This window comes from Cherax quadricarinatus, chromosome 4 (assembly GCF_038502225.1).
Source record: "Cherax quadricarinatus isolate ZL_2023a chromosome 4, ASM3850222v1, whole genome shotgun sequence".
Classification (NCBI taxonomy): domain Eukaryota; kingdom Metazoa; phylum Arthropoda; class Malacostraca; order Decapoda; family Parastacidae; genus Cherax; species Cherax quadricarinatus.
The window spans coordinates 77125967-77142782 of record NC_091295.1 but is presented as its reverse complement, the minus strand read 5'-3'; the positions used below and the strand labels follow the sequence as shown (position 1 = coordinate 77142782).

Sequence of the window (16816 nt, the reverse complement as noted above, 5' to 3'; positions counted from 1 at the left end):
ATTACTACGGTGAAGGATGGTCTGGATATTACTATGGTGAAGGATGGTCTGGATATTACTACAGTGAAGGATGGTCTGGATATTACTACGGTGAAGGATGGTCTGGATATTACTACGGTGAAGGATGGTCTGGATATTACTACGTTGAAGGATGGTCTGGATATTACTATGGTGAAGGATGGTCTGGATATTACTACGGTGAAGGATGGTCTGGATATTACTATGGTGAAGGATGGTCTGGATATTACTATGGTGAAGGATGGTCTGGATATTACTACGGTGAAGGATGGTCTGGATATTACTATGGTGAAGGATGGTCTGGATATTACAACGGTGAAGGATGGTCTGGATATTACTATGGTGAAGGATGGTCTGGATATTACTACAGTGAAGGATGGTCTGGATATTACTATGGTGAAGGATGGTCTGGATATTACTACGGTGAAGGATGGTCTGGATATTACTATGGTGAAGGATGGTCTGGATATTACTATGGTGAAGGATGGTCTGGATATTACTATGGTGAAGGATGGTCTTGTTATTACTATGGTGAAGGATGGTCTGGATATTACTATGGTGAAGGATGGTCTGGATATTACTATGGTGAAGGATGGTATGGATATTACTATGGTGAAGGATGGTCAGGATATTACTATGGTGAAGGATGGTCTGGTTATTACTATGGTGAAGGATGGTCTGGATATTACTATGGTGAAGGATGGTCTGGTTATTACTATGGTGAAGGATGGTCTGGATATTACTATGGTGAAGGATGGTCTGGATATTACTATGGTGAAGGATGGTCTGGTTATTACTATGGTGAAGGATGGTCAGGATATTACTATGGTGAAGGATGGTCTGGATATTACTATGCTGAAGGATGGTCTGGTTATTACTATAATGAAGGATGGTCTGGATATTACTATGGTGAAGGATGGTCTGGATATTACTATGGTGAAGGATGGTCTGGTTATTACTATGGTGAAGGATGGTCTGGATATTACTATGGTGAAGGATGGTCTGGATATTACTATGGTGAAGGATGGTCTGGTTATTACTATGGTGAAGGATGGTCTTGATATTACTATGGTGAAGGATGGTCTGGATATTACTATGGTGAAGGATGGTCTGGATATTACTATGGTGAAGGATGGTCTGGATATTACTATGGTGAAGGATGGTCTGGATATTACTACGCTGAAGGATGGTCTGGATATTACTACGGTGAAGGATGGTCTAGATATTACTACGGTGAAGGATGGTCTGGATATTACTACGGTGAGGGATGGTCTGGATATTACTACGGTGAAGGATGGTCTGGATATTACTACGGTGAAGGATGGTCTGGATATTACTACAGTGAAGCATGGTCTGGATATTACTACGGTGAAGGATGATCTGGATATTACTACCCTGAAGGATGGTCTGGATATTACTACAGTGAAGGATCGTCTGGATATTGCTACGTTGAAGGATGGTCAGGATATTACTATGGTGAAGGATGGTCTGAATATTACTATGGTGAAGGATGGTCTGGATATTACTATGGTGAAGGATGGTCTGGATATTGCTACGGTGAAGGATGGTCTGGATATTACTACGGTGAAGGATGGTCTGGATATTACTACCGTGAAGGATGGTCTGGATATTACTACAGTGAAGGATGGTCTGGATATTACTACGGTGAAGGGTGGTCTGGATATTACTATCCTGAAGGATGGTCTGGATATTACTTCGGTGAAGGATGGTCTGGCTATTACTATGCTGAAGGATAGTCTGGATAATACTACAGTGAAGGATGGTCTGGATATTACTACGGTGAAGGATGGTCTGGATATTACTACGCTGAAGGATGGTCTGGATATTACTATGGTGAAGGATTTTCTGGATATTACTACGCTGAAGGATGGTCTGGATATTTCTATGTTGAAGGATGGTCTGGATATTACTATGGTGAAGGATGGTCTGGATGTTATTACGGTGAAGGATGGTCTGGATATTACTACGGTGAAGGATGCTGTGAATATTACTATGGTGAAGGATGGTCTGGATATTACTACGGTGAAGGATGGTCTGACTATTACTATGGTGAAGGATGGTCTTGATATTATTACGGTGAAGGATGTCCTGGATATTACTACAGTGAAGGATGGTCTGGATATTACTACAGTGAAGGATGGTCTGGATATTACTACGCTGAAGGATGGTCTGGATATTACTATGGTGAAGGATGGTCTGGATATTTCAACAGTGAAGGATAGTCTGGATATTATTAAGGTGAAGGATGGTCTGGATATTACTAAGCTGAAGGATGGTCTAGATATTACTACGGTGAATGGTGGTCTGAATATTACTATGAAGGATGGTCTGGATATTACTACATTGAAGGATGGTCTGAATATTACTATGGTGAAGGATGGTCTTGATATTATTACAGTGAAGGATGTTCTGGATATTACTACAGTGAAGGATGGTCTGGATATTACTACAGAGAAGGATGGTCTGGATATTACTATGTTGAAAGATGGTCTGGATATTACTAGAGTGAAGGATGGTCTGGATATTACTACAGTGAAGGATGGTCTGGATATTACTACAGTGAAGGATGGTCTGGATATTGCTACATTGAAAGACGGTCTGGATATTACTACAGTGAAGGATGGTCTGGATATTATTACGGTGAAGGATGGTCTGGATATTACTAAGCTGAAGGATGGTCTAGATATTACTATGGTGAAGGATGGTCTGGATATTACTACGGTGAAGGATGGTCTGGATATTACTATGGTGAAGGATGGTCTGGATATTACTACAGTGAAGGATGGTCTGGATATTATTACGGTGAAGGATGGTCTGGATATTACTAAGCTGAAGGATGGTCTAGATATTACTACGGTGAAGGATGGTCTGGATATTTCTACAGTGAAGGATAGTCTGGATATTACTACGGTGAAGGATGGTCTGAATATTACTATGGTGAAGAATGGTCTGGATATTACTATGGTGAAGGATGGTCTGGATATTGCTACATTGAAGGATGTTCTGGATATTACTACGGTGAAGGATGGTCTGGATATTACTACGGTGAAGGATGGTCCGGATATTACTACGGTGAAGGATGGTCTGGATATTACTATGGTGAAGGATGGTCCGGATATTACTATGGTGAAGGATGGTCTGGATATTACTACGGTGAACGATGGTCTGAATATTACTACGGTGAAGGATGGTCTGGATATTACTACAGTGAAGGATGGTCTGGATATTACTATGCTGAAGGATGGTCTGGATATTACTATGCTGAAGGATGGTCTGGATATTACTATGGTGAAGGATGGTCTGGATATTACTACGCTGAAGGATGGTCTGGATATTACTACGCTGAAGGATGGTCTGGATATTACTACGCTGAAGGATGGTCTGGATATTACTACGCTGAGGGATGGTCTGGATATTACTACGCTGAGGGATGGTCTGGATATTACTACAGTGAAGGATGGTCTGGATATTACTACGCTGAAGGATGGTCTGGATATTACTATGGTGAAGGATGGTCTGGATATTACTACGGTGAAGGATGGTCTGGATATTACTATGGTGAAGGATGGTCTGGATATTACTATGCTGAAGGATGGTCTGGATATTACTACAGTGAAGGATGGTCTGGATATTACTACGCTGAAGGAAGGTCTGGATATTACTACGCTGAAGGATGGTCTGGATATTACTACGCTGAAGGATGGTCTGGATATTACTACGCTGAAGGATGGTCTGGATATTACTACAGTGAAGGATGGTCTGGATATTACTACGCTGAAGGATGGTCTGGATATTACCACGCTGAAGGATGGTCTGGATATTACTACACTGAAGGATGGTGTGGATATTACCACGCTGAGGGATGGTCTGGATATTACTACGCTGAGGGATGGTCTGGATATTACTACGCTGAAGGATGGTCTGGATATTACTACAGTGAAGGATGGTCTGGATATTACTACGCTGAAGGATGGTCTGGTTATTACTACGCTGAAGGATGGTCTGGATATTACTACGCTGAAGGATGGTCTGGATATTACTACGCTGAAGGATGGTCTGGATATTACTACGCTGAAGGATGGTCTAGATATTACTACTGTGAATGATGGTCTGGATATTACTACGGTGAAGGATGGTCTGGATATTACTATGGTGAAGGTTGGTCTGGATATTACTACGGTGAAGGATGGTCTGGGTATTACTATGGTGAAGGATGGTCTGGATATTACTACGCTGAAGGATGGTCTGGATATTACTATGGTGAAGGATGGTCTGGATATTACTACGGTGAAGGATGGTCTGGGTATTACTACGGTGAAGGATGGTCTGGATATTACTACAGTGAAGGATGGTCTGGATATTACTGCAGTGAAGGATGATCTGGATATTACTACGGTGAAGGATGGTCTGGATATTACTACGGTGAAGGATGATCTGGATATTACTATGGTGAAAGATGGTCTGGATATTACTACGGCGAAGGATGGTCTGAATATTACTATGCTGAAGGATGGTCTGGATATTACTACAGTGAAGGATGGTCTGGATATTACTGCGGTGAAGGATGATCTGGATATTACTACGGTGAAGGATGGTCTGGATATTACTGCGGTGAAGGATGATCTGGATATTACTACGGTGAAGGATGATCTGGATATTACTATGGTGAAGGATGGTCTGGATATTACTACGCTGAAGGATGGTCTGGATATTACTACGGTGAAGGATGGTCTGGATATTACTACTGTGAAGGATAGTCTGGATATTACTATGGTGAAGGATGGTCTGGATAATACTACGGTGAAGGATGGTCTGGATATTACTACAGTGAAGGATGGTCTGGATATTACTACGGTGAAGGATGGTCTGGATTTTACTACGGTGAAGGATGGTCTGGATATTACTACGGTGAAGGATTGTCTGGATATTACTATGCTGAGGGATGGTGTGGATAATACTACGGTGAACGATGGTCTGGATATTATTATGGTGAAGGATGGTCTGGATATTACTATGGTGAAGGATGGTCTGGATAATACTACAGTGAAGGATGGTCTGGATATTACTACGGTGAAGGATGGTCTGGATATTACTACGGTGAAGGATGGTCTGGATATTACTACGGTGAAGGATTGTTTGGATATTACTATGCTGAGAGATGGTGTGGATAATACTACGGTGAAGGATGGTCTATATATTACTACGGTGAAGGATGGTAAGGATATTACTACGGTGAAGGATGGTCTGAATATAACTATGGTGAAGGATGGTCTGGATATTACTGCGGTGAAGGATGGTCTGGATATTACTACGGTGAAGGATGGTCTGGATATTACTACGGTGAAGGATGGTCTGGATATTACTATGCTGAGGGATGGTCTGGATATTATTACGGTGAAGGGTGGTCTGGATATTACTATCCTGATGGATGGTCTGGATATTACTTCGGTGAAGGATGGTCTGGCTATTACTATGCTGAAGGATAGTCTGGATAATACTACGGTGAAGGATGGTCTGGATATTACTACAGTGAAGGATGGTCTGGATATTACTACGCTGAAGGATGGTCTGGATATTACTATGGTGAAGGATGGTCTGGATATTACTACGCTGAAGGATGGTCTGGATATATCTATGTTGAAGGATGGTCTGGATATTACTGTGGTGAAGGATGGTCTGGATGTTATTACGGTGAAGGATGGTCTGGATATTACTACGGTGAAGGATGCTCTGAATATTACTATGGTGAAGGATGGTCTGGATATTACTATGGTGAAGGATGGTCTGAATATTACTATGGTGAAGGATGGTCTTGATATTATTACGGTGAAGGATGTTCTGGATATTACTACGGTGAAGTATGGTCTGGATATTACTACGGTGAAGGATGGTCTGGATATTACTATGCTGAAGGATGGTCTGGATATTACTATGCTGAAGGATGGTCTGGATATTAGTATGGTGAAGGATGGTCTGGATATTACTACGCTGAAGGGTGGTCTGGATATTACTACGCTGAAGGATGGTCTGGACATTACTACGCTGAAGGATGGTCTGAATATTACTACGCTGAAGGATGGTCTGGATATTACTACGCTGAAGGATGGTCTAGATATTACTACTGTGAATGATGGTCTGGATATTACTACGGAGAAGGATGGTCTGGATATTACTATGGTGAAGGTTGTTCTGGATATTACTACGGTGAAGGATGGTCTGGGTATTACTACGGTGAAGGATGGTCTGGATATTACTACGCTGAAGGATGGTCTGGATATTACTATGGTGAAGGATGGTCTGGATATTACTACGGTGAAGGATGGTCTGGGTATTACTACAGTGAAGGATGGTCTGGATATTACTACAGTGAAGGATGGTCTGGATATTACTGCGGTGAAGGATGATCTGGATATTACTACGGTGAAGGATGGTCTGGATATTACTACGGTGAAGGATGGTCTGGATATTACTATGGTGAAGGATGGTCTGGATATTACTACGGTGAAGGATGGTCTGTATATTACTATGCTGAAGGATGGTCTGGATATTACTACAGTGAAGGATGGTCTGGATATTACTGCTGTGAAGGATGATCTGGATATTACTACGGTGAAGGATGGTCTGGATATTACTGCGGTGAAGGATGATCTGGATATTACTATGGTGAAGGATGGTCTGGATATTACTATGCTTAAGGATGGTCTGAATATTACTACGCTGAAGGATGGTCTGGATATTACTACGGTGAAGGATGGTCTGGATATTACTACGGTGAAGGATAGTCTGGATATTACTATGGTGAAGGATGGTCTGGATATTACTATGGTGAAGGATGGTCGGGATAATACTACGGTGAAGGATGGTCTAGATATTACTACGGTGAAGGATGGTCTGGATATTACTACGGTGAAGGATGGTCTGGATATTACTACGGTGAAGGATGGTCTGGATATTACTACGGTGAAGGATGGTCTGGATATTACTACGGTGAAGGATTGTCTGAATATTACTATGCTGAGGGATGGTGTGGATAATACTACGGTGAAGGATGGTCTATATATTACTACGGTGAAGGATGGTCAGGATATTACTACGGTGAAGGATGGTCTGAATATTACTATGGTGAAAGATGGTCTGGATATTACTACGGTGAAGGATGGTCTGGATATTGCTACGGTGAAGGATGGTCTGGATATTACTACGGTGAAGGATGGTCTGGATATTACTACGGTGAAGGATGGTCTGGATATTACTATGCTGAGGGATGGTCTGGATTTTACTACGGTGAAGGGTGGTCTGGATATTACTATCCTGAAGGATCGTCTGGATATTACTTCGGCGAAGGATGGTCTGGCTATTACTATGCTGAAGGATAGTCTGGATAATACTACGGTGAAGGATGGTCTGGATATTACTACGGTGAAGGATGGTCTGGATATTACTACGCTGAAGGATGGTCTGGATATTACTATGGTGAAGGATGGTCTGGATATTACTACGCTGAAGGATGGTCTGGATATTTCTATGTTGAAGGATGGTCTGGATATTACTATGGTGAAGGATGGTCTGGATGTTATTACAGTGAAGGATGGTCTGGATATTACTACGGTGAAGGATGCTCTGAATATTACTATGGTGAAGGATGGTCTGGATATTACTACAGTGAAGGATGGTCTGAATATTACTATGGTGAAGGATGGTCTTGATATTATTACAGTGAAGGATGTTCTGGATATTACTACGGTGAAGGATGGTCTGGATATTACTACGGTGAAGGATGGTCTGGATATTACTATGCTGAAGGATGGTCTGGATATTACTATGCTGAAGGATGGTCTGGATATTACTATGGTGAAGGATGGTCTGGATATTACTACGCTGAAGGATGGTCTGGATATTACTACGCTGAAGGATGGTCTGGATATTACTATGCTGAAGGATGGTCTGAATATTACTACGCTGAAGGATGGTCTGGATATTACTACGCTGAAGGATGGTCTAGATATTACTACTGTGAATGATGGTCTGGATATTACTACGGTGAAGGATGGTCTGGATATTACTACACTGAAGGATGGTCTGGATATTACTATGGTGAAGGATGGTCTGGATATTACTACGGTGAAGGATGGTCTGGGTATTACTACGGTGAAGGATGGTCTGGATATTACTACAGTGAAGGATGGTCTGGATATTACTGCGGTGAAGGATGATCTGGATATTACTACGGTGAAGGATGGTCTGGATATTACTACGGTGAAGGATGGTCTGGATATTACTATGGTGAAGGATGGTCTGGATATTACTATGGTGATGGATGGTCTGAATATTACTATGCTGAAGGATGGTCTGGATATTACTATGGTGAAGGTTGGTCTGGGTATTACTACGGTGAAGGATGGTCTGGATATTACTACGCTGAAGGATGGTCTGGATATTACTATGGTGAAGGATGGTCTGGATATTACTACGGTGAAGGATGGTCTGGGTATTACTACGGTGAAGGATGGTCTGGATATTACTACAGTGAAGGATGGTCTGGATATTACTGCGGTGAAGGATGATCTGGATATTACTACGGTGAAGGATGGTCTGGATATTACTACGGTGAAGGATGGTCTGGATATTACTATGGTGAAGGATGGTCTGGATATTACTACGATGAAGGATGGTCTGAATATTACTATGCTGAAGGATGGTCTGGATATTACTACAGTGAAGGATGGTCTGGATATTACTGCGGTGAAGGATGATCTGGACATTACTACGGTGAAGGATGGTCTGGATATTACTGCGGTGAAGGATGATCTGGATATTACTACGGTGAAGGGTGATCTGGATATTACTATGGTGAAGGATGGTCTGGATATTACTATGGTGAAGGATGGTCTGGATATTACTACGCTGAAGGATGGTCTGGATATTTCTATGTTGAAGGATGGTCTGGATATTACTATGGTGAAGGATGGTCTGGATGTTATTACGGTGAAGGATGGTCTGGATATTACTACGGTGAAGGATGGTCTGAATATTACTATGGTGAAGGATTTTCTGGATATTACTACGGTGAAGGATGGTCTGAATATTACTATGGTGAAGGATGGTCTTGATATTATTACGGTGAAGGATGTTCTGGATATTACTACGGTGAAGGATGGTCTGGATATTACTACGGTGAAGGATGGCCTGGATATTACTATGCTGAAGGATGGTCTGGATATTACTATGCTGAAGGATGGTCTGGATATTACTATGGTGAAGGATGGTCTGGATATTACTACGCTGAAGGATGGTCTGGATATTACTACGCTGATGGATGGTCTGGATATTACTACGCTGAAGGATGGTCTGAATATTACTACGCTGAAGGATGGTCTGGATATTACTACGCTGAAGGATGGTCTAGATATTACTACTGTGAATGATGGTCTGGATATTACTACGGTGAAGGATAATCTGGATATTACTATGGTGAATGTTGGTCTGGATATTACTATGGTGAAGGATGGTCTGGGTATTACTATGGTGAAGGATGGTCTGGATATTACTACGCTGAAGGATGGTCTGGATATTACTATGGTGAAGGATGGTCTGGATATTACTACGGTGAAGGATGGTCTGGGTATTACTACGGTGAAGGATGGTCTGGATATTACTACAGTGAAGGATGGTCTGGATATTACTGCGGTGAAGGATGATCTGGATATTACTACGGTGAAGGATGGTCTGGATATTACTACGGTGAAGGATGGTCTGGATATTACTATGGTGAAGGATGGTCTGGATATTACTACGGTGAAGGATGGTCTGAATATTACTGTGCTGAAGGATGGTCTGGATATTACTACAGTGAAGGATGGTCTGGATATTACTGCGGTGAAGGATGATCTGGATATTACTACAGTGAAGGATGGTCTGGATATTACTGCGGTGAAGGATGGTCTGGATATTACTACGGTGAAGGATGATCTGGATATTACTATGGTGAAGGATGGTCTGGATATTACTACGCTGAAGGATGGTCTGGATATTACTACGGTGAAGGATGGTCTGGATATTACTATGGTGAAGGATGGTCTGGATATTACTATGGTGATGGATGGTCTGAATATTACTATGCTGAAGGATGGTCTGGATATTACTATGGTGAAGGTTGGTCTGGGTATTACTACGGTGAAGGATGGTCTGGATATTACTACGCTGAAGGATGGTCTGGATATTACTATGGTGAAGGATGGTCTGGATATTACTACGGTGAAGGATGGTCTGGGTATTACTACGGTGAAGGATGGTCTGGATATTACTACAGTGAAGGATGGTCTGGATATTACTGCGGTGAAGGATGATCTGGATATTACTACGGTGAAGGATGGTCTGGATATTACTACGGTGAAGGATGGTCTGGATATTACTATGGTGAAGGATGGTCTGGATATTACTACGATGAAGGATGGTCTGAATATTACTATGCTGAAGGATGGTCTGGATATTACTACAGTGAAGGATGGTCTGGATATTACTGCGGTGAAGGATGATCTGGACATTACTACGGTGAAGGATGGTCTGGATATTACTGCGGTGAAGGATGATCTGGATATTACTACGGTGAAGGGTGATCTGGATATTACTATGGTGAAGGATGGTCTGGATATTACTATGGTGAAGGATGGTCTGGATATTACTACGCTGAAGGATGGTCTGGATATTTCTATGTTGAAGGATGGTCTGGATATTACTATGGTGAAGGATGGTCTGGATGTTATTACGGTGAAGGATGGTCTGGATATTACTACGGTGAAGGATGGTCTGAATATTACTATGGTGAAGGATTTTCTGGATATTACTACGGTGAAGGATGGTCTGAATATTACTATGGTGAAGGATGGTCTTGATATTATTACGGTGAAGGATGTTCTGGATATTACTACGGTGAAGGATGGTCTGGATATTACTACGGTGAAGGATGGCCTGGATATTACTATGCTGAAGGATGGTCTGGATATTACTATGCTGAAGGATGGTCTGGATATTACTATGGTGAAGGATGGTCTGGATATTACTATGCTGAAGGATGGTCTGGATATTACTACGCTGATGGATGGTCTGGATATTACTACGCTGAAGGATGGTCTGAATATTACTACGCTGAAGGATGGTCTGGATATTACTACGCTGAAGGATGGTCTAGATATTACTACTGTGAATGATGGTCTGGATATTACTACGGTGAAGGATGGTCTGGATATTACTATGGTGAATGTTGGTCTGGATATTACTATGGTGAAGGATGGTCTGGGTATTACTATGGTGAAGGATGGTCTGGATATTACTACGCTGAAGGATGGTCTGGATATTACTATGGTGAAGGATGGTCTGGATATTACTACGGTGAAGGATGGTCTGGGTATTACTACGGTGAAGGATGGTCTGGATATTACTACAGTGAAGGATGGTCTGGATATTACTGCGGTGAAGGATGATCTGGATATTACTACGGTGAAGGATGGTCTGGATATTACTACGGTGAAGGATGGTCTGGATATTACTATGGTGAAGGATGGTCTGGATATTACTACGGTGAAGGATGGTCTGAATATTACTGTGCTGAAGGATGGTCTGGATATTACTACAGTGAAGGATGGTCTGGATATTACTGCGGTGAAGGATGATCTGGATATTACTACAGTGAAGGATGGTCTGGATATTACTGCGGTGAAGGATGGTCTGGATATTACTACGGTGAAGGATGATCTGGATATTACTATGGTGAAGGATGGTCTGGATATTACTACGCTGAAGGATGGTCTGGATATTACTACGGTGAAGGATGGTCTGGATATTACTACGGTGAAGGATAGTCTGGATATTACTATGGTGAAGGATGGTCTGGATAATACTACGGTGAAGGATGGTCTGGATATTACTACGGTGAAGGATGGTCTGGATATTACTACGGTGAAGGATTGTCTGGATATTACTATGCTGAGGGATGGTGTGGATAATACTACGGTGAAGGATGGTCTGGATATTACTATGGTGAAGGATAGTCTTGATATTACTACGGTGAAGGATAGTCTGGATATTACTATGGTGAAGGATGGTCTGCATAATACTACGGTGAAGGATGGTCTGGATATTACTACGGTGAAGGATGGTCTGGATATTACTACGGTGAAGGATGGTCTGGATATTACTACGGTGAAGGATTGTCTGGATATTACTATGCTGAGGGATGGTGTGGATAATACTATGGTGAAGGATGGTCTATATATTACTACGGTGAAGGATGGTCAGGATATTACTACGGTGAAGGATGGTCTGAATATTACTATGGTGAAGGATGGTCTGGATATTACTACGGTGAAGGATGGTCTGGATATTGCTACGGTAAAGGATGGTCTGGATATTACTATGGTGAAGGATTGTCTGGATATTACTACGGTGAAGGATGGTCTGGATATTACTATGCTGAGGGATGGTCTGGATATTACTACGGTGAAGGGTGGTCTGGATATTACTATCCTGAAGGATGGTCTGGATATTACTTCGGTGAAGGATGGTCTGGCTATTACTATGCTGAAGGATAGTCTGGATAATACTACGGTGAAGGATGGTCTGGATATTACTACGGTGAAGGATGGTCTGGATATTACTACGCTGAAGGATGGTCTGGATATTACTATGGTGAAGGTTGGTCTGGATATTACTACGCTGAAGGATGGTCTTGATATTTCTATGTTGAAGGATGGTCTGGATATTACTATGGTGAAGGATGGTCTGGATGTTATTACGGTGAAGGATGGTCTGGATATTACTATGGTGAAGGATGCTCTGAATATTACTATGGTGAAGGATGGTCTGGATATTACTACGGTGAAGGATGGTCTGAATATTACTATGGTGAAGGATGGTCTTGATATTATTACGGTGAAGGATGTTCTGGATATTACTACGGTGAAGGATGGTCTGGATATTACTACGGTGAAGGGTGGTCTGGATATTACTATGCTGAAGGATGGTCTGGATATTACTATGCTGAAGGATGGTCTGGATATTACTATGGTGAAGGATGGTCTGGATATTACTATGCTGAAGGATGGTCTGGATATTACTACGCTGAAGGATGGTCTGGATATTACTACGCTGAAGGATGGTCTGAATATTACTACGCTGAAGGATGGTCTGGATATTACTACGCTGAAGGATGGTCTAGATATTACTACTGTGAATGATTGTCTGGATATTACTACGGTGAAGGATGGTCTGGATATTACTATGGTGAAGGTTGGTTTGGATATTACTACGGTGAAGGATGGTCTGGGTATTTCTACGGTGAAGGATGGTCTGGATATTACTACGCTGAAGGATGGTCTGGATATTACTATGGTGAAGGATGGTCTGTATATTACTACGGTGAAGGATGGTCTGGGTATTACTACGGTGAAGGATGGTCTGGATATTACTACAGTGAAGGATGGTCTGGATATTACTGCGGTGAAGGATGATCTGGATATTACTACGGTGAAGGATGGTCTGGATATTACTATGGTGAAGGATGGTCTGGATATTACTACGGTGAAGGATGGTCTGAATTTTACTATGCTGAAGGATGGTCTGGATATTACTACAGTGAAGGATGGTCTGGATATTACTGCGGTGAAGGATGATCTGGATATTACTACGGTGAAGGATGGTCTGGATATTACTATGGTGAAGGATGGTCTGGATATTACTACGGTGAAGGATGGTCTGAATATTACTATGCTGAAGGATGGTCTGGATATTACTACAGTGAAGGATGGTCTGGATATTACTACGGTGAAGGATGGTCTGGATATTACTACGGTGAATGATTGTCTGGATATTACTATGCTGAGGGATGGTGTGGATAATACTACGGTGAAGGATGGTCTATATATTACTACGGTGAAGGATGGTCTGGATATTACTACGGTGAAGGATGGTCTGGATATTACTACGGTGAAGGATGGTCTGGATATTACTACGGTGAAGGATGGTGTGGACATAGCCACCTGAGACACCTCACAGTCAAGCTTCGTCAGAAATGTCACTTTTCAAGTCAATTACTATCGCGAAGCGCAAATCACTAATTATTTCTTCAAGTACATATGCGGTATATACAGGCAATATATACCTTCCTACTGAAAGCACTTCAGTAGCATTTCGTGTCCAATGTTTAAAGTATACTAGCCAGTCCACAAATACACGTACATTGTATACAATGTATACCTTGACACTACTCCAGACTACAACTGTAAACTAAATAAGCAATGCAAAGTAGACACAAGATAGGTTCCCTTTAAATCCTAGAGTACTAGAATGCTGGAATATCGTAGAGAAAATAGAAAGTGGGAAATATGTCCCAGGTGAAAGCTGCACTGAGTTCCGTGCTTAAATTAATAAATGAATGTGGGATAAATTATGGCCCAGAGTAGTGCATAATTCCACAGGTCTTTCCCTTAATTTGGGAATTATAGTGGTCTTGATTGGCGTTGGTTTCCTGCAGCCTTAATGACCCTCGTGAGGTCGACAGACCTTAAACCAACCCACAGGTGACCCATAGCTGGGTTGGTAGCATACTGAGGTCACACAATGAGATCTGTAGTTCGATCCCCGGTATTAGTGGATACAATAGGACGTGTTTCCTTAAGACACCTGCTGTCTATATTCACCTAGCAGTAAAATAAGTACCTGGGTACTAGTCACCTTACACCTACTATCCCTGTTCACCTAGCAGTAAAATAAGTACCTGGGTACTAGTCACCTTACACCTACTATCCCTGTTCACCTAGCAGTAAAATCGGTACCTGGGAGCTAGTCGACTGGTGTGGGTCGCATCCTGGGGACAAATTTGACCTAATTTTCCCTAAATGCTGTACATAACAAGGGACTTTCTATATAGTAGTACATCACTGATGTCAGCTCTGGTCTATATAGTAGTACATCACTGATGTCAGCTCTGGTCTATATAGTAGTACATCACTGATGTCAGCTCTGGTCTGTATAGTTGCATCACTGATGTCAGCTATGGTCTGTATAGTAGTACATCACTGATGTCAGCTCTGGTCTATATAGTAGTACATCACTGATGTCAGCTCTGGTCTATATAGTAGTACATCACTGATGTCAGCTCTGGTCTATATAGTAGTACATCACTGATGTCAGCTCTGGTCTGTATAGTTGCATCACTGATGTCAGCTATGGTCTGTATAGTAGTACATCACTGATGTCAGCTATGGTCTGTATAGTAGTACATCACTGATGTCAGCTCTGGTCTATATAGTTGCATCACTCATGTCAGCTATGGTCTGTATAGTAGTACATCACTGATGTCAGCTATGGTCTGTATAGTAGTACATCACTGATGTCAGCTCTGGTCTATATAGTTGCATCACTGATGTCAGCTATGGTCTGTATAGTAGTACATCACTGATGTCAGCTATGGTCTGTATAGTAGTACATCACTGATGTCAGCTCTGGTCTGTATAGTTGCATCACTGATGTCAGCTATGGTCTGTATAGTAGTACATCACTGATGTCAGCTCTGGTCTGTATAGTTGCATCACTGATGTCAGCTATGGTCTGTATAGTTGCATCACTGATGTCAGCTATGGTCTGTATAGTTGCATCACTGATGTCAGCTATGGTCTATATAGTTGCATCACTGATGTCAGCTATGGTCTGTATAGTAGTACATCACTGATGTCAGCTCTGGTCTGTATAGTTGCATCACTGATGTCAGCTATGGTCTGTATAGTAGTACATCACTGATGTCAGCTCTGGTCTGTATAGTTGCATCACTGATGTCAGCTATGGTCTATATAGTTGCATCACTGATGTCAGCTATGGTCTGTATAGTAGTACATCACTGATGTCAGCTATGGTCTGTATAGTAGTACATCACTGATGTCAGCTCTGGTCTGTATAGTTGCATCACTGATGTCAGCTATGGTCTGTATAGTTGCATCACTGATGTCAGCTATGGTCTGTATAGTTGCATCACTGATGTCAGCTATGGTCTATATAGTTGCATCATATAGCAATAAAGACTATTATTACAGAAATACAAATGGTTGTTATCAGCAGTGTTTAAACTCACATGTGACGGGCAAGTGTCCGGCGAGTTATTCGTCTGGGGGACAGAACAGTTTAGTTAGGCCTACCTCTGGCACCCCTCCCCAGTTAGGCTCCACTGTGCCATCTACAAACAGCGTAGTAGAGTGCCAAGATAATGGCCGGAGTTCCCCTTTACTGGTACATAAACTGAGTGGGCTTGTATTTCCCCTTTAAGAGTGGGTGGCGAGCAAGTGGGGACGTAACACTAGGCTAGGGGAGGGGTAGGGAGGGGGAGGGGGAGGGGATGGGGAGGGGGAGTCATTCCCAAGGTAGGTCTCCTGGAACAACACCTGTAAAAAAGTGTTGCTGTTGTTGCAGGTGTTTTGTCGCCTTCCCTCCTTTTTTATATTTTTAAAGTCGGATAAAACCTGTGTTGAAGGTTTAAACTGGCGTTTTAACGGTGGTAAATGTGTTGGAGGTTTAAACTGGCGTTTTAACGGAGGTAAATGTGTTGGAGGTTTAAACTGGCGTTTTAACGGAGGTAAATGTGTTGGAGGTTTAAACTGGCGTAATGGATGTGTATGTACCTTCACTCTGGGGTATATCCCAGTACCTTCACTCTGAGGTATATCCCAGTACCTTCACTCTGAGGTATACCCCAGTACCTTCACTCTGAGGTATACCCCAGAACCTTCACTCT

The 16816-nt window shown here is 42.2% G+C and overlaps 1 protein-coding gene across 1 annotated transcript in view; it reads right to left on the bottom strand.

Annotated features, from left to right (window-relative positions):
- The window catches only part of LOC128684426 (uncharacterized), a 157549-nt gene that overhangs the window by 41839 nt on the left and 98894 nt on the right, over positions 1 to 16816 (bottom strand). The window lies entirely within an intron of this gene.